The sequence below is a fragment of the Alligator mississippiensis genome, chromosome 3 (genome assembly GCF_030867095.1).
Source record: "Alligator mississippiensis isolate rAllMis1 chromosome 3, rAllMis1, whole genome shotgun sequence".
Lineage (NCBI taxonomy): Eukaryota > Metazoa > Chordata > Crocodylia > Alligatoridae > Alligator > Alligator mississippiensis.
Genome location: NC_081826.1, coordinates 101061965 through 101087462, shown reverse-complemented (window position 1 = coordinate 101087462; position 25498 = coordinate 101061965). Strand labels below are relative to the sequence as shown.

Here is a 25498-nt window from a genome sequence, read left to right as displayed (position 1 = left end):
CTTTCAATCTACAAAATGTGCAAGTGTATGAGTGTGTGTGTGTGTGTGTGTGTGTGTGTGTGTGTGTGTGTGTGTGTGTGTATAACAGCCAGAGGCCAAAAAAATAGTTTTATTAAACTTCTGCAAGGAGGGTAAAACAAGATTTATTTTCATAAAGCTGTCAGAAAACATAAGGAAAGACATAAAGCTGTATCCTGGATATGGTTCTCTCATGTGGCACTTTTTCTGAACAGAAATGATTTGGTAAAATCATTACTGGAGGGCAAAAAACAGACTGCAGTAACCTTCTCTTCTATTATGTAACTTCTGTGACTGCTCTAAATTGATCATTTGTTTTCCTGACTAATCTCTAAACAGAGGGCATGTCCCTTTCACTTGCAAAATACTCTCACAGAAGATGAATTACCTTCTCACCACCTTGGTTACTTGCCAGCGAGTGCTTTATTTTTCCACTAGGAAAAAGAAAATCAGCTTGTATTTTGCTTGCTAGAGCCTTCTGCATTTTAATTCTGGGGTCTGAATGAACATCAGGGAGGCCTTATGATGTTTTGCACAAAAGTGCCTGTGTTCATAGTTTTACACACAGCACCCAAAATAGCAGCAGTAAGCAGCGACATACTGCGAGTTCTCAAAACTAAAAGCAGAAGTATCTTTTACTGGCAGAAAGCTGTAACTTCTAAAGCTTTCTGAGGGGCTGTGAAGTAAAAAAAGAATTCCTTCCTTCTCCTCATGGTATATCTAATCTGATTTCTGTACTTCCTATTCCTTTAAGGCTACAAGGTTCCTGGAGTCACACAGGTAAGATCTTGATTTTTTTCCCCCCCTTCATTATCGGTGTCAATTATACTTAAAATTTTTAAATTAGCTGCTTCTAGAGTACACCTGAAGGACCTCAAAAGGCAAAAGCAAAACTAGAAACCATTGAAAACTCCTTTCTAATGGGTTTGATAAGAGTAGCCTTCTGCATTTTTTTTCAGAACCCCTTCAAAAATTCCCCCTTTTGGGGGAAACTATTTACCCACAGTTGGATTCACCTGGTGGGATCGTCTCCACTTTTTCTTTATATCCTGCATCTTTGAATTCTCATGATTACCAAGCTGTGCTCCTGCAAGCCAGCTCTCCCTGACAGAGTGTTTATCAAGGCATCATGTATAGTCATCCAAGAGATAATCATTAAATATGCTCATCAGTTTTCAGGTCATCACAGAAATGAGTAAAAACTCTGTTATCTTGTGATCACACTTAGAATGAGACATATTCTGCAATTCATCCTCCTTTTGCAGCACTAAAAAACTTTTTAGTCTTCTTTGTCTTACATACATACTTCTGCTCCCACTTCACTTTGAAATCCCATATCTGGTAATAGAAATGCCTTCCAGGCAGCAAAAAGGTATTGCTCTGCTTTTATTGGATCTCACGTATAAAATGGCATTTGTTTGATAAACAAGATGTCCAAGAACTAGTACAGAATACGATGAAATATTTCAGCTGTCTTGCCTTTATAAACTAGTTATTAGACATAAGAAATCAAATTTGATTTTTTTTGTTCTTTCATTTTTTGATGAAACTAGACAAAAGAAAGTTATATAAAAAGTCTATAGGGTATTTAATAGTTCAAAACATATTTAAATGCAATATATATATCAGTTCATTCAACTTTAAATATTATTTTACAATAAAAAGGTAGAGGTTGTATTATTTTAGATTCATTATTATAATATTGCAATATATGGTCATTTGGAATCAAATTTTGTTGTTAGCTGCACAAGTCCATATTACTTCAGTGAAATTACTTAGCATTTGCACTGTCAAAGTTAAGTGCAGCTAATTTGGTCCGTGGTTCAACTAATAATGGTTACAAAGGTAGTTCTCTAAAGTTCAGCATATTACTATTATAAGTGATTGAACCAGACAGATTGCATAACATGCCAAAGGGGTGTATCAGAGCTTCAAGCTTTATTGCCTTTTCTCAAGCTAATGAAAGCATGAGAATAATGGCTAATGGGCAGTGAAAAAGAGACATTTCTAATTAAGTGAAGGAAAAGACTTAAATATTAGTTTTTGTATCAAAATACTGTAAGGAGAGTAATATATAATACAATGAGAATAAAAATCAGAAATACTGCAAAGGAAGGCTATTCAGTTTTATAATTAAAATGTTAATTAGTTTAAAGATACAGTATAAAATGATTTTATCAATTTCCCATCTCCTCATGCTAAACTAGAGTTTTTATAAAGTATCTCAAAATAAGGACTCTGTTTCCGCGATTATCAAGACATATTGACGTGTGATGTAACTAGTATATATTGACCAACACAAGTAAATTCCTGATATTCATTGAAACAGTGAAATGACGACAGACAATTTTAACTACCAGCATAGATTCATTTCCATTTATAAACACGTAACATGCGTTTCATCGAAGGGATGTATTTCACTTACTTGTCATGTACTTGCTTATACCAGGTCTAGAAATCAGAAACAAATGTTTATAATAGATCAGGAAAAGTGGTGCATCATACAGCATTTTCTGAAGGTTAGGTTTAGGCTGGGATACACATATAGTATATTTATTATGCTCACAGGTGAACACAAACTAGAGAGAATGCCCTGGTGCTAGTCCTTTCACCTTTACCTTTGTGGGGGGGGGGGGGGGGGGAGGGGCAATCTTAAAAGTTCTGCTCTGGTAGATAGTAAATATTTTAGAAGGTGGGAGATATGAATCTGGGCTGAATGGGTAATTATTGCTCAGTGATTTATAGTTGATAAGATATGTGCTCCATTTCTTTAGAAGGTAGCCTAGCATCCCAGACCTGAAATGGCCAGTGGTCCTTGTTCACAAAATGATAGAGCACTAGAAAACATGGATTAAATCTAAATGAATATTTATATAACCTGAAACAATTTACATGATATATACAATATTTGCAGAAAATTTTATGATAGAGAACACTTTCACACCTGTGCTCTTGGGGGGCATAACTGTATAGCGCATTACACACCAGTACAGAGGAACAAAGAAGTGTAATGTCCTTTGGTTTCCCTTTATAGGCTATCCCAGGTTGTAGTGCAGGGAGAACAGCTTCTAGGTGACATTACTAACCCCCCTACAGATGAATGAGTATAAAATAAAAGAGGATGGAGGGTTATTTCTGCTATCACAGCTGAGCTGGTGTGGTATGGAAAGCTTGTCCCCATTTGATGCATATTCCTTCCTTGCTGAAGCGATGGAAAAGCAGATTTCATATTGTGTATCCGTCCATCATTGTTCTGCCCAGGACTGTGGTAAGAGTGCAATCCAGCCCAGACTAATTATAAGAAGTGTACTATACTATTAAATCGGGAGCAAATTCTTTGTCTGTTGTGTGTATCCTTTGTAAAGCACATGTTAAGAGGAGGAACACCCCCGGACTTTACAAGGAGTTGTATGGCTCTGACCTTCCAACAATTCAGTGTAATGTGTGCTTATTTAAAGTTAATATGGAAGAAAAGTCTCTCCCCTTAAAGTCAGCAGCAAAACTAAACTAACTAGTAGCAGGATTATCCCTTAAAGTTACACCAGAAACTCCACCTAACTGTCCAGAAAACACCAATATGAAAGTTTTCTTTTGAACACTAAAAGAGTTTGAACAATGAAGAGCTGCTTTTTACTTCTTCTGACACAATGAGATTTCCCCAGTTACACTGTCTTCTAGTGAAAAATGGATATTTGTCTCCAGAGTGGATGAAGTAATAAAAATGGTCACAAGCTCTGTTTGCAAGATAATTCTACTTGAGGGAGATGGAAAACGCTGTCAATTAAAGTAGCAAGGATTTTTAGTCACCTGACTTTTTAAAATTCTTGTAATTTCTTCTAAGAAAGACAAAGAACGTGTTCCCGATTTAATAGTATAGTACACTTCTTATAATTAATCTGGGCTAAGCATGCTATTAAATTGTGAGCAACACTTTAAAATTGTAAGGTAGGTAAATCTGTGCTATCCTTACACCTGGTGTAGACTGTATCCCTTAGTTAAGTCTGCACTGAAATTCCGTGCATTTTCTGTCTATAAAAGCTGCTCTCCCCTCTATCCTGCTTCCTGTAATTAGGGAGCTGCCCTTACCCTCCCCTTTGATACCACTTTAGCTAGGTCTGAAATTTTCTCTAAGACCAACTCCTAGCAGTGAATAAACCAGACATTTTTATTTAATTCATACATTCTATTCCATGTTGTAGCTTTGGAGAATAAAAAGGCAAGCTTTCCAAACAAATTAAGAAGATGATAACCAGTTCTACATAAAGAAATGTGGTGAGTGTCTCTGTTTTTCCCTTAACATCAAATTTAACATATAAATTGAATTGGTTTCAAATGCCAGATCATTAGATAGCTGGAGGACAGGGCTATTTTCATAAAGAAACTGACCCATGAAATATATAAATAGCATTTGGAAATGTCACATGGAGATAAACTGTGCTGATTGCTCAACTTTTCATGTGTTCTTTTGCAGAAATGTGTTACTGTTATAAAATGAGACCCTTTTGAATAGCATAAGATAAATGGTGCCTTGCATGTAAATATTGCGCTTTTTTCAATTCTTTAACTTAATCTTTTTTTGTTTTGTTTTGTTAAGTAATCATTGTGTTATCCTTTTGTGAAAAGCTTTTTCCTCTGAAAGATTAGGGGAAAACCTAACATGAACTTGAGATATGACTATATATATAAATGGGGAATATTATAAGAAAGAGACATCTAAAATATGTTCACAGATAGTGCACCAAACCACAGCTTGAATGAAAATTTCAGAAATGCTTATGCAGGATCAAACTGTGAGTCTTAGGGTGTATCTATTCAAGATGCTTTATGGCAGAGCTGACTAATTATTCCACAGTATAACATCACCATCTACATGAGTAGTGCTATTAGGCTGGAGTAAACTAATTCACTCTGCCATAGGATAGTACTGCCCAACTCAACTACTATCCTACAGTGGAGTTATTTATTCTGCCACAAAGACTCGATGTGGCTGGCTGGGGTATAAGAGTGCTACAGTGTGGGGGTCGCCTCTCACCTAGCCCCGCACTGAAGCACCCTCATGCCCCAGACAGCCCCACTGCAGCACGTTGAGCTGTGAGGAGCAGCTCTGAGCTGACAGACCGATCCCCACAAGCTCTCAGGCAGGGGTTGCACTGCCCCAGCTCAATGTGCTATGTTCCTAGGTGCATGTGTAAACACTCTAGCATGAACTGCACCAGAGTTTATTGCATCACACTAATTTCATATATAGAGGTGCTCTTTGTCACCTACCAGTAACAAATTACTCATCTAATTGTTATATTACAGTCAGGGGAACTACTCATACAAGTAAGGATTAATATAATTTTGATCCCCAATTAGCAAACTCTTGATATATGGACACCATTAGAGGCTAATGGATAATACTTTCCTACAAATATTTCCCCAAGTCATTCCAAGTACATGGCAAATATTTTAGACTTCAGTTGTTTTAAGACTATGAAATGTATAACTTGAACTAACCTGTAATGTCTTTTACGTAAATGTAAACAAGAGGTATCTTTTTATAAACCTTTGTGTGTCTGTGAAATTTTTACATTGTCCTCTAGAAGTAGCAGCAGCCTCCTGAAGCAGAAAAACCCTATTTAGATAAGAACATCATGTAATATTAAAAAGAGAGAGATTAAAATACAAAGTAACATTTCTAATTAGTTGTGTGTCCTTGATGTAAACCAATGGTGTTTCTTCATACAAATAAGAATGTCCTTTCTGGAGAAGAGAGACAATGTAAAGAGAGGTTTTACTCCAAATGCACTCTTGGCAAATGCTACGTTTGCTGAGTATATGGAGTGTCCAAGGAATCTTTGAAATAACTATTGACAATAGTGTCTTTATAGACATTATTCAAATTGGAAATGTAAATATTGTGGTTATGAGAAAAACTGACAGATTGTCCAAAACCAGGGCCTCATGTTTCTCTATTCAACCCCTTCATGGTTAAATAGCCCCCCCCCCCCCCCCCCAAATACTAGTGGGTTTCTAAGCAGACAAATAGCCTTTTAGGCCATGTTCAGATAAGTGCAGCCATGCAGTATGTGGTGCCTCAGACATGTCTGTGGCACCACATACCGCATGTCCTGTTGTTCTCCCTGTTGCAAGGGAGCAGTGTGGAGGGTTTTTTCCTCTGTGGGTCAAAATAACCCACAGAGAAAAAAGCAAAGCTGTGCATGCAGCAGCAGCATGTGTCACCCAAAGCCAAACCCCAGCCCGCTAGAGCTGCACTACACTGCCGGCCAGGCTTTGCATGGCAGGATCACTGCTGCTGCTGCCGCCTTAGGAGCCCTCAGGTGCCAGGTAAAGCTGCTGAGGCCAGCCAAGTGCTGTTCCCAGCTTTTCCAACCCCACCCGGGGTAACTTGCCACATACCAGTGCATGTGTGGCACAGACATTCCTTGAGGACAACAAGATGTGCCACCACTAGTTGTGCCTGGGGGACAAAACATCCACACACGTCTGGACGTGGCCTTAAGCTGCAAACACATGTCTGTTGTGGTATCTCAAAGCAGTTTGAGCCACCACAGGAGGCACACCATGAACAAAAAAGTGTTTCCCACAGTTTAGACTCTATGTTTGATACTAGGAAATACTGGTATGAAAAGAAAACACACCAGAAAAAAAGTGGTGCAGTACAAACTCCTGGAACATACCCCAGAGCAAATGGAGGCTGGGTCCTCCAAAAGAGATGTTCTGTCACTTGGCCAGAGCATCTCTATGCCTCCCACATACGCTGCTTTAGCAGGCTGGAGAAAATAGAAGTGGGGCATAGCTGGCAGCAGTGGCTCTGAGCTGAATGAGACCCAAGCTCTGTCCCCAGTAAACAGGAACATAAGGGTGTGGGGGAAGGCAGGATGGGGGACCCCCACCCACCCCCCACATGGTGCACAGCCCCTTTGCAGCAGCAGCAGCCAGCAGTGGGCTCTCAGGTCACTCATGGCCCACTGCAGGCAGGGTCCCACCAGCCGTGCATATTCCTGCCTGAGGCCCAGGGGCTACACATGGTGCATGGAGCCAGCCTGGTCCATTGGTGCATGTCTTTGGGTAGGACCAGGTCAGCTGCTGCAGCACTCCTGGCACTGCAAGCAGGAGCTGCACACCATTGGGCTGGACCACCTCCTGCTTCCACATGCCTACCACATGGAGGCAGGAGCCAGCCCAGTCTTGAGGGTGCATGGCTCCTGTGTGCCATGTCAGGAATCCTGGGTGGCAGCAGAAGCCAGTCCAGTCCTGGCCGAAAATGCATGCCAGTGGACTGGGCTGGCTTCATGCACCACGTATAGCTCCTGGGCCTTGGGCAGCACTGTGTGCTACTGGAGTGGCTCTGCCTCCAGTGGCCCATGAGCACCTTGAGTGCCCACTACTGGCTGCTGCTGCTGGCAGTGGGGGCTGTGTGCTATGAGGGGGGGTGAGTGGGTGATCATGTCACAAACCCCCACAAACCCCACACCCACAATACCCCCACAACTTCCCCCACACAATCCACTCACAAACCTCACACCTTCATCCATAAACCACACACTCCCCCACATACCCACCCACAAACCCTCCCACAATCCACTCACAAAAGCGACACCCCCACCCACTAACCCTACACCACTCCACGAAACCCACATTTACAAACCCCCCCACAAACCCACCCACAACCCCTACACCCACATATCCACCAAACTCTACACCCACAAACCCCTTCACAATCCACATAGAAGCCCCACACCCCCCACAAACCGTACCTCCACAAATCCCACATCCACCACTACACCCATCCAAAACCCTCCAACCCCCCACAAATCTCACATCCACTCCTACACCCAGTCACAAACCCTCCCACATCCCCCCTGGCACCTCCCCCCCAAACCCCACATCCACCTCCACACCCCTTTTCCCTACTTCCCCAAACCCTACACCCCCCCCACAAACCTCACACCCTTTGTGCTTAGCTGCCAGACGGAATGTGACCTTTTGGCAGGAGCTGCAGGGGAAACTGCCAGACCACAGCCCTGCCTCATGCCCACATCAGTGTTGGGACATGCAGCCCTGGCCTGGGGTGGGGGTGGGGGCATTTCTGGTCCCAGCAACTACTTGGGGGTTGTAATAGGCTGCAGGGAGGGGTAGAAGTGGCAGCAGGAGTATGTGAGTGAGAAAGAGATGGGGTCAGGGGTGGGGGAGTGCTCTGGGTAAGAGAGGCTGCCAGAGCTAGGCTTCGAGCCGCTCTGCTCCCCTACAGCAGTCTGTGCAGGAGCAGCCTGTGCAGCCTAGAAAGGAAAGGGCTTGCCCAGCCCAGCCCCTGTGTCCTAGTTGAGGGCTTCCTAGGAACAGTAGTGGATGACAGTGGCCTGGGCACAGGCACAGGGAGCAGAACAGTAAGGGATGGCACTGCTCAGAGCCATAAAAACAGCCACGGGTCTGGCTACAGTTGTCCCCACATCCTGGTGAGTGAAGGGGGCAGAGGAGGCAATTTGCTTTAAAATTATAAATATGTCAATAAAACATTTCCCAACTGATCTCTCTCTATATATACAGTGGCATTTCATTTTAATCAATGGAAAAAACAGTGTATTTTAATGAGAAAATTTGGTTTTGTATCAGAGAATTTGCAATTGTTAAACAGGGAGCACCAAGATCCCTGCTGGTGAGGCAAGTGGTAGGACCCAGGCAGGGGCAGGGGCCACTCTCAGGGCTGCTTCAGCATTCCAGGTGGCACAAGCGGCTAGTGTCCCCAAATACCAGCTGGCTGGGACTTACAAGGTCCTGAGGGCAAGTAGCCCTGAGATGCTCACTTTGGGCCAACACAGGTTTACTTAGCTGGTATAATAAAATATATAACATCTACCCAAAGAACCTTGTCTGCAAACATTTGCATGCACACTTATTTATGCTTCAGGTATGCTTCCCATGTCAGCCGACAAACCCTCAATGTTATGTTGTAAGATTCAGAGTGAAGGCTCAATGGCATGAAAGCCATAGGATTACACAATGTATGGGTGATCAGTGGCAGTAACACTGGGATTCCTCAAAAAAAAAATCTCAAAATTCAGTTTGCCAGGAGGATCACTAGTTTCTCTGGAGTGGGCAGGTACTAATGATTGGCACAATATTAATACTGATCCATTGCCAACCATTTCAGCTATGCTAACTTGTTTCAGACCATTTCTGTTGCAATCTAAAACTGTGATAGACTATGTTGCTATGTGCTCCAGTTGAATTAATTATAGATGTTAGAGAAAGTAGCAAATGCTAATTTTTAATAGGGATATCTGGGGATAAAGTCTCTATTGGCCAACTCTTAGTAACATACAGAGAATGAGCAGTGATTTTTCTTAGATAGGATTTTTTATGAGAAGAAACTTTATAGTAAGGATGTATAGTTGATTATTTCAATATTTTGGTTTATACCTACAGGTGTGTCAGGCCACTTCCCTGAACAGCTGAGTAAAGGTGGGGACAAAGTGACATGTTCACCTTTCCTCGTACTCTCAACCTTGAAGGATGCTGGGAAATGAATTTTCCATCTCCACAAGTTTGAGCAGCAAGTTTCTAAACTCTTATAAATCTCCTGTGATTCCCAGAAATATTTCACTAAATGCCATGAATCTCATTTTACATGATAGACGCCTCCACTCACCCAAAAATAAGAATGTGAAAGGGAAGATTGTAGGAGACATGAATATTTCTCCTCTCCAAAAAGAAACATTTTACAAGGCTTTGCAACTTTAGAAAAAAAGTGATGGGTCTCCAGTTTTGATTTTAAATTTAGGAAAGAAAAATATCCAAGCAATCAGCTTTTATCCAAATTTTATATGCACCTCTTTAGTTTCAAAACTATGCTAGAAATTTCATGAGAACCAGATTCCAACTAAAAAACAACAAAAAACAGCCATCCTTCCAGTATTGTTCAATTCCATCTACAGTTTCTCATCCAACATGGAAACTGGTGTAGTAAACAAATCAATCAGAATTACAAATTATTCTCCTAAGCTGTACGAGATTTATTTCTAAGTGACATTTCTGTCCAGTTCCTGTTTCATCTGAACAATTACAGCCATCTCCCCTTGAGATGCAAATGATACATAAAGTATGACCTGAGAACAACAGTTCAACTTTAATTTGTGTTAATGTGTTTTAAAAGATTTATTTTCGGTCTTTATCAATCTAATGTAAATACTGAATTTAATGGGTCAGTTTAGGAAAGTAAGGCAACCAATAGGAACTTAGGAGCAGAACAGACTTAATGTGTCACTGAATCCAACAGTGAACATGAGAGGAAAGAGATCAGAATAAGACACTAAGAAAACAGGGGCAAGATTATATGTTGAATCGCTTTTAAAAAGTCTGAATAGCATACTAGTGCACTAGCTAATAGGTATCGCATAAAGTAGAACAGTGGTTTTCAAACCGTGTTCTGTGGAAACTAGGGGTTCCCTGTAAGGTCATCAGGGGTTCCACAAAGAGACCGCAGGTAACGGCAGAGTGGGCTGGGAGGTGGTGCTACCATTATGAGGTTGGGTCACTTGACTTGTATCAGACTTTAGAATAGTGGTAGGGGATCTGTGGCTGAAGAAGGGATAGGAAATGGTTCCATGGCTTTCGGAAATTTGAAAGCCATTGCAATATAGTAGCATAATTGAGGGGACATAACCAGGGGCAGTACTCAAGTGTGCTGTCTTTGTTGGGGAGTTTGGAAAAAATAAACTGCCATCATAACAGCAGCTGGTGACCCCCACAATTGGCATGAATGGACTGCCACAGTTGGCATTGTGGCAGCTACTGCTGCCCCATGTGTTGGGGTATCCACAACGCAGGGCAGCCACAAGTGTGAAGTTATTCTGCTGTACCTTTAACAAAAGATATAACATCTCCTGTGAGAGAAAAGAGCAGGAGCTTGGCTGATTTGGCTTTGCACAGTGAAGGTTGAGATGCAATATCACAACTCTTGACAAATATATTTAGCCAATAAATATTAGGGTGGGAGAAGAGCTATTTAAGTTTAAAAAAAAATATTAGTAAAAGATCAAATGGATACTGATTTAGACTTTAAGTTAGAATAAGGTTTCTAACATGCATAGAAGAAGTGAAGGAGGAAGTGTTCTTCCAAAAGAAATTTCAGAGAACCAGAAACCTGAAATGCTTCAAGCTGCAGCTCAGTTAGATTCTGGAATATTTATTTCAATGTGACAGGAGTGTGCTTCATGTATTAATATTTCAAGAATTTGAAATCTCCACAGAGGTTTAAAAAAAAATTCTCATGTATGTGGAAGCTTCCTGGAAATTGACAGTTTGGAGCTTCTACTGGTAAACTGTAGGGGACTTGTAGAAACGTCTCTTTTCTCATGACTATATATTGGCTTCTATTTTGTTCCCATCTTCTTCTGCAGCATTGGACATTGTGTAAGGGCAAAGATGAGAGTTTTACCTGGGTGCTCTGGTATTTGTAATAGTACTTAGAAACCTCTCAGGGGTCTAAGTGTTGTGCATGCAGTCAAATCAAGTCCAAGATCTGGGGTTAAGAAGAAATTTTTGCCCAGGTTAAGTTATGAAGGACCACTGGCTCTTCTTGACTTCCTCTGTTTTTCAGGGCCCTTCTTAGCTAGGATCATGTGAGCATGTTTTAACTTATTTTCATAGCAGTGGAGAGACATTTTGTGCCCTTGTCTCCCCTCCTCTTTATCTGCAGCATAGGATAATATTCAGGGAGGAATGATGATATATCATTTGCATAAACTGGCATTGAATAACTATTAGTTTAGTTAAGGATTTCTGTTTTACTGAGGGATTTGCTCCTGCCTCACTGGGACCTGGCCAAATATTCAATTAATGGGTGTGGTATGGAATTTGTTTGTGGAATAACTTTGTAGTTTATTCCATTTTTTATCATGCTATTGACTGCTTGAATGTGTGGTTAGGTGACCACTTAATGTGTGATTACATGGTTAATCATCATACTTAAGAGTCATAAGTAGGTGGGACCTCCAAGACAAAGTAAAGTAACTGTAAAAATAAAGATAAAAATAAAGTAAATAAATAGTAAAATAAAAAGTAAAAATAATACTTGGAGGAACTGGATGCGTTTAAGTTGGCAGGCCCAGATGAGCTCCATCTGAGGGTACTGAAGGCACTGGCTGACGTCATTGCACAGCCACTGGCGGGAATATTTGAACACTCATGGCACAGGCCAGGTCCCGGAGGACTGGAAAAGGGCCAATGTGGTCCCCATTTTCAAGAAGGGGAGGAAGGAGGACCCAGGCAACTATAGGCCAGTCAGTCTCACCTCCATCCTTGGCAAAGTCTTTGAAAAAATTATCAAGGCTCACATTTGTGAGAGCCCGGCAGGAAAAAATTATGCTGAGGGGAAACCAGCATGGGTTCATAGCAGCTAGATCATGCCTGACTAGTCTAATCTCTTTTTATGACCAGGTTACAAAACGCCTGGACGCAGGAGTAGGGGTAGACGTCGTTTACTTAGACTTCAGGAAGGCCTTCTATACAGTATCCCACACCATACTGGTGAACAAGTTAAGAGGCTGTGACTTAGATGACTACACAGTCCGGTGGGTGGCAAATTGGCTAGAGGGTCGCACCCAGAGAGTCGTAGTGGATGGGTCGATATCGACCTGGAAGGGTGTGGGCAGTGGGGTCCCGCAGGGCTCGGTCCTTGGACCGATACTTTTCAATGTCTTCATCAGAGACTTGGACGAGGGAGTGAAGTGTACTCTGTCCAAGTTTGCAGATGACACAAAACTGTGGGAAGAAGTAGACAAACTGGAGGGCAGGGAACAACTACAAGCAGACCTGGACAGGTTGGACATATGGGCAGAAAACATCAGAATGCAGTTCAACAAGGAGAAATGCAAAGTGCTGCACCTAGGGAGGAAAAATGTCCAGCACACCTACTGCCTAGGAAGTGACCTGTTTGGTAGCACAGAAGCAGAAAGGGATCTTGGAGTCCTAGTGGACTCCAAGATGAACATGAGTCGTCAGTGTGACGAAGCCATCAGAAAAGCCAATGGCACTTTTCGTCATGCATCTGCTGATGCATGATACAGATCCAAGGAGGTGATACTTCTCTATCGGGCACTGGTCAGACCGCATTTGGAATACTGCATGCATTTTGGGTGCTGCACTTCAAGAGGGACATGGAGAACCTGGAGAGGGTCCAGAGAAGGGCCACTTGTATGGTTAAGGGCTTGCAGGCCAAGCCCTATGAGGAGAGACTAGGGCACCTGGACCTCTTCAGCCTCCGCAAGAGAAGGTTGAGAGACGACCTTGTGGCTGCCTATAAGTTCATCACGGGGGCACAGAAGGGAATTGGTGAGTATTTATTCACCAAGGCACCCCCGGGGGTTACAAGGAATAATGGCCATAAGCTAGCAGAGAGCAGATTTAGACTGGACATTAGGAAGAACTTCTTCACAGTTCGAGTGGCCAAGGTCTGGAATGGGCTCCCAAGGGAGGTGGTGCTCTCCCCTACCCTGGGGGTCTTCAAGGGGAGGTTAGATAGGCATCTAGCTGGGGTAATCTAAACCCAGCACTCTTTCCTGCCTATGCAGGGGGTCGGACTCGATGATCTATTGAGGTCCCTTCCGACCCTAACATCTATGTATCTACGTAAAGCTAGATGCTAATTGTTTAACAGTCTAAAGTCTGTTTGAGTTATACCAGATACAATGACCCATTTAAATACTGATTATAACCCTTTTCTTTGGTTGTCCCTGTGTTATATCTTCTGTGCTGCATATTAAGTCAATGGACATGGTTAAGTAGATTTAGTAGGGGAAAAAGGGGAAAAAACCCAACATTCTCTTTATTTATCAAGGAGTTTACTCACTGTTTTATGTACTCTGAAACTGAAACCCACATTTTTGGCAATCAGCAAATAAAAGCTAAAAGATTCCATTTTAGTCTGTGAAGAATATATATATATATTTTAAAATGATCCAAAAAGAAAAATAAATTTAAAATCACTGGTAAGAGTAATATTGACTTCAGGGCTTGGTTTTATTTAGTTTTAAACCCCAGGGGTTCCACATTCAGGGAAACTAAGTTGTTGGATTTTTTTTGCGGGGGGGGGGGCGGGGGAGGAAGGAGAGAGGATCAATTTCTAATGTTTAAAAGTGAACTTGGGTATTTTATGTGAGATATCTTGTTTATTTTATTATTTTACCAAAAAGAAATGGCATAACATTTTGAGCTACCCCCATGTTTTGTTTCACAGGAAATAACTGTTCTAAGATTTAAAGGTTGCAAACTTTAAATTAAATCTTTAAATGTAACTTTTCTAATAGTTACATTAGGGTCATACACACACATGACCCCAATTTAAATATTAACCCTAATACTATATATAGATATATACACTTATTATATCTATATATCCACAAGGTAGCATAATATTCACAATATTTACCCCCAATATATATTGGAGGTAAACATTGTAAATATTAGTAATAGTAAATATTATTTACTCCCCAATATATATTAGATATCATATAGCTAGGCAGATATAGCTAGATAGATCTAGATCTATTCTCTTGCTGGAGAAAACAGAGTTGAGTATAAAGATATCATTTAAGTATTCCCTTTCTGCTGAATATTAGTAGTTAATAGAATAATTAATTCATTTCCAGATGCGAGGACTAATCTATAATTTTCAAAACAACATATTAAAGACATCCACTCAACGGACTTCATTGCATAAAATTAGGCAAGAACTTGATTGAGCAACCATCAGATTGTTTAAATTCAATACACATTCTGTTTTACTTTTGTTCTTATACTGAATCATAGTAAAATCCTGTGCAATCCATAATTAGGAAAATAAATGACTAAATTAATATCTATCACAGGCTGTTCCTTTTTTTCTAATTAATTATTTTTGTTTTTTGTAAACAGATTGCTATCATCAAGGAGGACTAACATTTGAATTAAAATGAAGTTAGGCTAATAATAATTATTAGACTGTGTGGAAGAATTTTACAGGCTATACATTCATGAGGAGAAGGTCTTGTGCTCTGCATAGAAGATGTTTAGCTTTGAAGATGAACAGGAGTTTCTTAGGAGGGGAGGCATGCAGGATAGTAGGAAGGTAAGGAATTCCCTGCTTTCAGTAACAGTACTGCAGACGCACGTGGCCCTAAATGCTTAAACAATTGCAGTTTTCCTTTCAATGAGGTCATCAAACACATATAGATTGTGCTGCAATAATCTGAATAATAATTCTTATATTATTAGAAAATTAGTCTTCACCCAAAGTTTATTTAATTTCTGTTGTATTTTATCATTCACTTTGATATTAACATCTGAAGACTGAACTCAATTGGTGCACTACCAAATCAAACTGGTTTGCCCTCTTTTGGACATTGGACACTGATGAAATGGTAACTGACCTACCAACTTTCTTGAAGACCTCTTCGGTCATAGAATTTATTATTTCACTCTTACACAGGAATAAATGCTTGATTAGAAGTTTAAAATAATTTATTTTGTCAAGCTTTTTTCCTAAGATTTCAGGCTTTTGACCCTTTTAACTCTGCTGAAGATATTACTTCTTTATTCTAAATTGTCTTTTCTATGATGGGACTGACATTTTCATTTTCTTAGTACTGTTATAAGTAGTCAGTAGGATTTAAATGTTTGGATGTACAGCAAATGCCATAGGTATTTAGAAAGGCAAGTTTAGAAGGTATAGGATCCCTTATCTTACTACTTTCAGTTTTTATTTGATGTATTATCTTCCTATGAGCTTTCTTTCTAAGAATATATGCTAGTTTTTAGAAGTTTTTGTTGTCCTTTTAATAAAAATCCCATTCACTATTTTTATATGACACCATTCTTTCACTCAGTAACTGTAAAGTTATTACATTACATTTATAAAGGTAATCTCTTTACATTTATTTCCTGTACGCTTCTGAAAAGCTTTAATTTTTTGCGGAGGTTTTTTTGTTCTGTTTTTTTTTTTTTTTTTTTAAAGGAAATAAAACTTCCCAGGCATTTTTTCCTTGATGTTACTATTCTATAAATAACTCCTGAATTGATGATTTGGGCACTTCCCATAGATAAGCAGATTTGTAACAAGTTTAAAGTTCTGTAATACAGTGGCACTGAAAGTCCTTTTTTTCTTTGTTTTAATTCCTCTGTAAACTGTACAATAATTCAAGCATTGGAACAGTCTACCTAGAGAATATAGGGAATGTCCATTGTTGGAAATTTTCAAAAGAAAGTTAAACAGACACTTGGCTGGGATGGTTAGTCTGGGATGATCCTGCCTTGAGCAGGGGCCTGAACTGGATGACCTCATGAGGTCCCTTCTAGCCCTATTTTTCTATGATCTTATAATTCAGATAAAGAGATTAACTGCTACAATATCATCATCATCAATATCAAATATATCCATTTTGGTCAAGATTTTCAGCTGTGGAAATATTCAAAGGGAAGATTAAGGGCTAGCATAAAGCTGACCTTTTTGCTTGTTAGCTCCAGGCCTAAATAAGTCACAGAGTATAAGAACAGTGTGTAGGATGTTTTAAATTACACTAACCTACAGTGGTACACAGTGTATAAGCAAGTACTAAACAAATGTGCAGCAACTGAAGTTACTATACAGTAGCACCATTGAATGCCTTTTAAATGACACTATTGTGCTGTAACCTAAAACTACTGCACTCTAGTATCTCTGCACTGTTTTTTTATGTGATGCTACTGCGCAGTAGCATCAGGCTCCTACACAGTAAGCATCTTGTGTAGATGTGCCCTGATTGATGTACAGATATAGGCCTGCTATTTGAAAGAAATGCCCATGGACAGAGTGAAAGGAAGATAACAGGTACAACTCACCCCTAAATATTAAAAACACAGGATGACAGTAAAATGGCCATTTTAAAAAATAATCTAGGAGCCTCAACTCCTCACGTGTGCTGCCCATATCAAATATTTAGTATCAGAATGATTGAGTGAAGTACTCAGGATCTCATGTGAAAATGCAGTGTATTGACTTTGAAGACTCTTCTGGCTCCATGAATGATATGTAGAGATATTAAATTATACGGAATTGGTTATATAAAATCATAGGCAACACATAGGAGGGGCATGTGCCCCCCCCCGATGTTGACTGCAGTCATTTTTTTGGGTGGTCCCTGCTCACCACCTCCCCCTATCACCGCTGACACCGCTGTCAGTGTTTGCAGGCAGTCCCCACTTGCCACTCGCCACCCTGCTGCATTCTGTGGGCACTCCTCACTCCCCGCTCATGCCTACAAATGGTACCCCATCAATCTCAGGAGGCACCCATCATCTGTATATAAAATGATATAAGCCTGTGATAAAAAAAAAAAAAGACCTATTTGGTAAACTAGTTTATTTTCTTCCCAATGTAGGGTTGGATTCAACTCTACATTTACAAGTCATTTATACAAGTGTTATGCACGTTTAAGAATGAGCTTTGCGTAGTTATAACACAGTAGGACTGTATTCTCAATAGCCTTAATACAAAATATAATCACTTAAACCATTGGAAGTGGATTTATCATGCTAGTTAGAGAAGCAGCCTTTTAATTTAACATATTGTAAATTATATCCTGAGTTATAAATACAAGGCAGTGGAATTAGGTTGAATTAAATAGAAGGCCCTGGAAAAGTAGGCCCAGTCCCATTAACTGAAATTATTCACCATTACAGAAACATGTTTATCAGTGCTATGTGGTCAAGTGTCACGGGATGGGGTCCCCAGGGATGGCTGTTGGATGCCCAACAAGCACGGTCTTTTTCACCATGCATTGCTGGTACTTTTAAAATAGGGAGGCTGCCCTTGCTCTCATTATCTGGACACAGTCTTGCTGGACTCTGAACCCTGTGGGTTGTTAGACCCCTTGGCGTCCTGCTTCAAAAAATGGATGATTCATGGAATACCCTCAGCCTTATGGGCTAGATGTGTGGCTCCAAACTGCCCCTTTACTATGACCCAAGCCTCGCAGATGGTATTGTCTCTCCTGGGCCTTGCTATAACTCAGTTCCTTGTCCTCACTGGGCTCTCTGCAGCCCTGATCGCCATGCCCTTCTCTGGGGCTGGGGTCCCCACACTGTCGTGGGCCCCCAACTAGGCCTCCTCCTTCCCCAATAGCTTCAGCCCAATCCACCAGTCAAACGGCAACTAAAATCTGAGTCCCTGGGCTATAACATAATACAAGTGGTTCCGGGTATGCTCTGTCCCTTTAAAACATCCAGCTTCTCCCAGCACTAAGTGCCTTGTAAGCCAGAGTCTCGGGTGAGCTCTTGCAGCCCCTTAAACCTACCTGGGATAAACAAGCAGCCAAGCCTCTCTCATGAGCTTCTTCTTGGAGAGTTCCTTCCCCCCCCCCCCCCCCCCCAAGCTGCTGACAGAGAACTCCTCTCCTACTCCCAGCCCTGGGGTTTATATTTGCCCAGAGCCCTGCCTCTCCCGGTCAGCTGATTTACTCATTGACCTATTGTCACAGTAACCTGCACCTGTGGGCTTCTGCCTGGCTCTTAGGACCCTCTTCCCAGGCAGTTTCTGCTCTTATAGGAGCAGGCACCTTAGTGCCCTGCGACATTAAGGTTAGTGCGTGTTTTCAGTACAATTAATACCAAAGATATTTTTTTTGTTTGAGATATATGCCTACTACTCAATGTATTGATCTGAACCTGTCATTATTTTCGTTACTGAAAGTTGAAAGTCTGCCATGGCATCATACAACGTAACAGATGACTGCATCACACCATGTACATTCCCATGTAACATAATGCAGTATATCAAAAAGCACACCTTATGACATACTGATGAATCAAGTTGTTTTCCATTCCCTTTTCAAGCCCCTATAGAACAAATGTTTTATTCTTTAGCAAACAGTGTAATCCACATATTATGCTTGTGAACTAGAGCAGGGAAAACAGAGTACAAGCCCATACTTTGCAAAACCAGAAACCAATCTGTGTCCCTGCTACTGCCCTGTCCTGACAATTTTTGCAGAGCTTAACAGTTCCTACTTCTGGAGTTACTCTTATTTTTCTTATAAAAATAAACATCCAATAAATTATTAACACCTCTGCATTCTGCACCTCAACATGGAAATTATTAGTGTTACTGAACTGTGTTTTCCTGTTCTTATTCATTGCCGTTGACTTCCTGATGATCTGGCTATCAAACACATAACTGCCTTGTGCCAGCATAGGACAGTTGAAGTGTATTCCTCACTATTAAGGAAGTGACACCTATTTATTAAATATACATTCCATTGGCAGTGGACTTTATAGACAAGACATAAATAATTTAAAACTATTACTGTCTGCAGAATCTCAGTTCTGGCTCAGACAAACCAATGAATTAAGTCTTTGTCCAATCAGTTGCTATGGCAACATGATGGCCTGCCCAATTTTAGCTGGCTGAGAATGAGTGTATTAAGCAGTTAGAATCCCTGTAAGACTCTTAAAAGAAGGAGAATTATGTTGAGTAAAACCAACTCTGGAGGAGAAAGATTGTCTGGGGAAAATGATTTACAGTTGTAAGAATTTCCTTTGTGTAAGCAATCCACAAGTCAATCAAAACTGCATCTCCAGGTATTTATCTGCATGAATGTACATGTATCTATATGTATTTGCTTATGTAGATAATGTCAAAGTTATTTAGTTTGCATTCACTTAGCTGTGTAGTGACTAGAAAGTACTGCAATTCATTAGGAAAATTTAAGGAGAACAGACATGGATATAAAGCAGGATTATATGCATAAGCTGTGATACAAGGCCTTGGAAGTCTATGGAAAAATGTCCATTCACCTTTGGAAGAAGGCTTTCTTTATTGCAACACTTCATAAGCCACTGTGATAAGAAAAAGAAAACCATGGAAAGCTTCAGAGGTTTTTTTAGAAAATGGTAGCAAATGTGTAAGAAAGGTGATTTAAATTATCTCTAAGTACTAGATATCCATAAAAATTAGTGTCAGGGTGCAAATGTCCATTCTCATAACCAATAGTGATATTAAACTTTTTGACAGAACATTTACAAAAAAAATAAAAAATAAATAAATAAATAAATAAATAAATAAAAATAAAGCAAAAAACCACACTTGAAAAATACTTTAAATTATTGCTTATAATACCTCCTATTGAAAGTTAAAGGTTTCATTATGAAAGGGGTTTTTATACCTATTTTCGCAAATATGACAAGCCTTCTTTAATTTTGAATAGTAAGTTTCCAAATATAGGCATTGATTGCGTCTCTCAGTCACATATTATATACTAGTTTCCATTCAAGAAAATAAAATATAATGTAAAAAGAATCCAGATGTGCAAGCTGAACTATAGTGATAATGTGTTTCCAAGTGTCTGTTAATTTTTAACATCTTGTCAATTTGACTCCTATGCCACCTTCATACAGCTTGAGCAATTATTTAAAATAAACTAACTTGTCAGGACATAAGAGTTGAAAGAATTTATAATCTAACCACCAACTATCCAACATCACAGGATAAATTCACTATTTTCCAGTGCCTCGTGTTGTTCCTCTAACTTCACAGCCTAGCTTCCAAATTTCTCATCTCTTCCTGGGTCACATGAACTCTTTGTGCCTGGCTACACGCTTTGTTTCAGAACTACATAATATATCCCCTTCTTAACAAGGGCTGGTCACACAATTTCCATTACACTCCCATTCTCTGATACAGGCTCTTAGTCTCCCAGGTGTGAAAGGCAGATCTCAGGCTTTGCAATGTAATACACTAGCACACAGTATTAGAGCCAGCCCTATTAGCTAGAACGTTGAGTATCCATTCAAGATAATTGAAACAGGCCTTAACATTTAGTGTTCAGTGCTAGCCTTGCAGCGATAAGGGGTGATCTCCTGAAGTGGGATTTGTATAGATTCTGCCTACTTTGTTCCAGCAAATCATTTTAGTAATAATGTTTTTTAATGATTATACTGGAACCAAAAACTAAATTGGAAGTCCCTGCAGGTTTTGCCTGAAATCCCTAATGGATGCTACAGCTGCAGAAGATAGCTACAGATTTAAAAAATATTTCCTGCTGATTTCTCCTGCCTTGGTATAGAACTTTGGACACCTACCATTTATGCAATATATACTTTACTCTGTGGAATAAGCAGACTGCTTCCTCTGGACGAAACTGCTAGTGACTTTCTATATTGTTCTTTCCCCTTAACTCTGTCTAAGTTTTAATGTTGCCACTGGTTATTTTCCTAACTACTGCATGAGAATGACACACCTTTATTTTGTTTTATGGTCTGAACCCCAGGTTTCTTATAGTCACATCTCTTATAATTCAAGGTCAGATCATAATTGCATTAGAGATGCTTCCAATTAGGTGTTGCAATCTTGTCCCAGAAGTGTGACTCAGATTGGTTACATAAAAGAGTTTCTTACACTGTGAATGTAGAGGGCTATGTGTCTCCCAAAACTGATCTAGATTGCCTAGTCAACAGTAGTCACTGAGCAGCTAGCCCATAAGAACTCTAGACACAGATATGTCTGAACTCCCACTAATTTTCTGAGCTTAAGTGCCTAATTTAGGACTAAGAGAGGTGATTTTGTCGTGTCAGGATCTGGATCACTCTGAGAGAAGATACTTACCTGAACTAGAGTGCTAATGGAGCATTTGAATTCATATCCTCCCATGTATAGCTCTCTCCTAGGTTCCAGTACTTGCTGCTGGGAATAATTATGCTTTTTATGTAAAATAGCCATTGGTTAAAATAGTCCAGACCAGATCTTTCTTCTTCCAGGAGACAGGCTAACCAATTGTTAGTAAGTCATTTGTTCCACTTGCTTGCTCTTCTTTAACCTCATGCACCTTGCACTTTTGGCAATCTGATGTCCACCTCAAGAGGAGTGGAAAGCTCCCCCCACCCAAACCTCTGAGCCCATTGCCTTGTGGTGAGGCTATTTTCCTAAGAAATGGGAGCTCTGGGTTTGAGTCTTCGCAAGGAGAGAAAGGGCTAGATCCCAAGTGCTCAAACCACTAGACAACTGGACAGAAGATGATCTTCATTCACCATCTCCTTCTACATTTGTTAGGGATGGTTTTAGTTTAGAGGCAGCGTTCCTTTCAACCCTTCTGCAGCTCAGAGTCCTTCCCCTGGGTCACACAGTCTGGCTGTATCCTGGAGCTCTACCTCCTGCAACTCCCCTGAACAGATTGCCTTCACTGGATCAGCACTTGTGCTTATTAAGTTCATGGCTACCTGACCTTCCCTTTCTGCCCCCAGGCCTGTCTACCACTGCTCACACCTGGGCTCTGCCTGAGTTAGCCTGTCCCAGGGATTGAGAGGGGCCAATTACCCCTGAGCTCTCTCTCCCCATTAGTACTAGGGGTAGGGTCCACATTGCCCTTTGTCTTTTACTTGCTTCTCAGCCTGAGTTTCATCTTTTAGGGAAAAAAGAGAAAGTAATAAAGTTAAAAATGTAGAGTTTGATTAGGCATTTTAACACTTTGGTAATACATAAAGTACTGAAGTTATCAGACACTGTTCAGTTTGGGATATAAAAGATGGGACTACAAAGTTATAGTAGCTCTTAAGGAAGGCAAAATTACCGTTTGAATGGCCCACAGGGACTTTGGCTCAACAATATAATGCAGCACAATTTATTTTTTACAATAGTGCTCTATGAAGTAAAATATCAAAAAAGCTGCACAGAGAGATGTATGATGGAGAGATAACATTTAACAGAGAAGATACAGAGACTCATGCAGGTAAAGGGGGAATAATGAACTACAAAGATTGAAGAGAGTTAAGAAACTTGGATAAAGATGCAATAAACTATTATTTTAAATGAGATACAGTGGTAGGGATAGAACTGGCAGGTGAGTAGGCAGATGATCAATTTTAGGCTCAAATAAACAGACAAATTTAAACGAAGACTGGAAAAAAGACGGTGAGTCAGTGCCTTCTTGAAGTGGGAAGGCAGATGAGGCTGAGCAGAATATGTGGAAGATTAACCCAGTATTTCAGTGAAACAAGGAAGCTAAAAGCGGAGGGCAGAAAAATACGGCAGAGATCATGTCAAAAGATGGAGATGAGGGCATGGGCATATAGTACTGTTCTCTGGACATACTCTTTCCTGCTATTGTCCAAGATACTAAGATGTTTATGAATTAGGATTTTACCCTTTTCCCTGCTTCAGAAACAATAATCCCCCCCAAAACAGTGCATATTTTAATACTAATACTAATAAAAACAATGATAGTAACTATTTATTTTAATTTTTTTGTGATATGAGGCATCTGGCTACATGGATGGTTTGGTTTTACCTAACTCTACATGAATTTTACCTTGGATAATAACTTAAAACCTGTGCAAAGTGAGTCTAAAGGAGGAGATGAACATTGTTGCTGCATAAGAGTAGCAACATTTTGTACCCAATTTGCACAAGTACAATTGATCAGGTGTGTCTACATGTTCATTAGTGTGCAGTGTTTACTGTGCACTTAATTTAGTATTTGTATAAGCAAGTACTAATTAAATATGCAGTAACAAAAGTTACCGCACAGTAGAACCAGTGAACACCTTTTAAGTAATGTTAGTGTGCAGTAACCTAATAATACTGTGCAGTAGCATATTAGCATGGTTTGTGCTGTGGCATGCTACTGCACAGTATTATTACACTGTTAGCTTCTTGTGTAGACATGCCCATTGTGTGGGAAAGTAGAAAATACTTAGGACATCAGTTTTCAAGGAAAGTACATCCCAATGTGAATAATTTAAAACATCAATAATGATTATATTAAGGCACGGTCAAGGTAACACTAAATTTCAGTGATGCAGAATTTTGAAAACAAGGACCAAGATCCAGGCTTTTGATTCCCCACAGTTGTGAAAGTGGAAGAAAGAGATTACAATTCCATCCCCAGAAAACAAAGGTGACTTACTGGAGTTTTGGAATAGTTCCAGATGTAGGTTTACAGGTCTCCAAACTGAAGACTAACCTTCAAAAATATGGTGAGGAAGGAAAATACCAAGTCAGTGTTTTGTGAACATCAGAAAAGTTTGTTTTCACATCAAATTTCAAAATGGAGTTCACAATTACTATGGAAGTTAAAAGTCTCATGGAACTTTTTGAACTGTATGTGGAACATGGCCTTCTGAATGCCAATACAAATGGTAGGTGCCAGAAACAAGTTTTAAGATGTTGCTTGATAAATTTATGAACAGTGTTTTGTGACAGGATTGTGTGTGTAATATTTGGGTGTCATTATGACCCAGGTAGTTCCTTCTACTGCAATGTGGGCATGTCTACACGAGATACTACATCGCCATAGTGTGGCATCAGTAATGGCTACAGCAAGTACTGCACAGTAATGGCTAGAGCAAGTACAAAATGACTGTGCGGTAACAACTGTGTAGTCAGGGGCACGTGTAGACGCTCCCTGTTTATATGTTCCCTATTGGTCTTGAACACTATAAAAATGACTAGAAGCTGGGGTGAAAACAAGTAATGGCAACAAAAATGATGAACAGGAAGAACTGATTCATAGATGTACACAACTAAGAAAAGATATAGACAACATAACATATTTGAGAGTGTGAATTAAAAGTAGCAAGAAAAAATGTAGGGGTGGAATAGTGGAATACTGCAAATAAAAAAACTTGAGGAAATAAATCTAAATATTTAAGATAAAATTCTTAACAGTGATATACGAAATATATGTACTATGAAATGGAAAGAAAGGAAGTTTCATAACTGAGACATGTAAGACTGGACTAACGAGAATATGATCTGGGAAAAAAATATTGCCTTCTAGTTAGATAAACTAATAGGTCATTTCCAATCTCTAATTCCTATTATTCTGCAGACTACAAATAATGTATGTATTTTTTGGTAGCAGACAAGTTTGATTTTTTCTTGTCTCAAGTTAGTTGCAAACTTTCTGTAAAATTGTGCATTTTTTATGAATTTCCTGGTTGACATTCATAACACTTAGGGGGAAAAAAATCACTTGGTGGTAAACTGTGATTTTTTTCCCCCTTAATATCCATTATATGGTCATGAATCTAAATATATTTTTTTTGCCTAACTCACGTTTGGTAGGGCAATTTTTCTGCCTTACTGAAAAAACCCTAGGTAGTGTTAAAAATAATGGCTCGCTGTTTTATTGACCTTTGTCTCTACATTTTATTAGTAAACAGAGTGCAAACTTAATTGCTAGAAGTACAAATGATCACCTTTTTAATTGAAGGATTGGGATAGTTAACAGTGCCTAGATTTGTTTGTGCAGTTTTTTATTGCTCTTATATTTATTTATTCATTTCACAAATATGGCATGGTAATTTTGCTCACACACAAGTGCTGTAATGTGATGTGATATTTGTCTCTTACGGCAGGAAATCTAATGACTTATTTGTTGTTATTCTTAATTTACAATCATGAAAATGAAGAATTGCCTCCATAATAACTCACCAGATAGAACAGAAAACACAAACCTAAATGAAAAAT

The 25498-nt window shown here is 39.7% G+C and overlaps 1 protein-coding gene across 5 annotated transcripts in view; it reads left to right on the top strand.

Annotated features, from left to right (window-relative positions):
- The first annotated feature begins 445 nt into the window (after positions 1-445).
- CDH19 (cadherin 19) overlaps positions 446-25498 on the top strand; it is a 101407-nt gene continuing 76354 nt past the window's right edge. For 2 of the 5 annotated variants that reach the window (XM_019490572.2, XM_019490575.2), the window contains exons 1-2: positions 460-798; positions 4218-4290. The gene's annotated coding sequence lies outside the window, so the exon portion shown is untranslated. Of the gene's footprint in view, positions 799-4217; positions 4291-14937; positions 15131-25498 lie in introns of all 5 variants that reach the window. The other 3 variants (XM_019490577.2, XR_009460779.1, XM_059724265.1) reach the window with 3 other exon arrangements.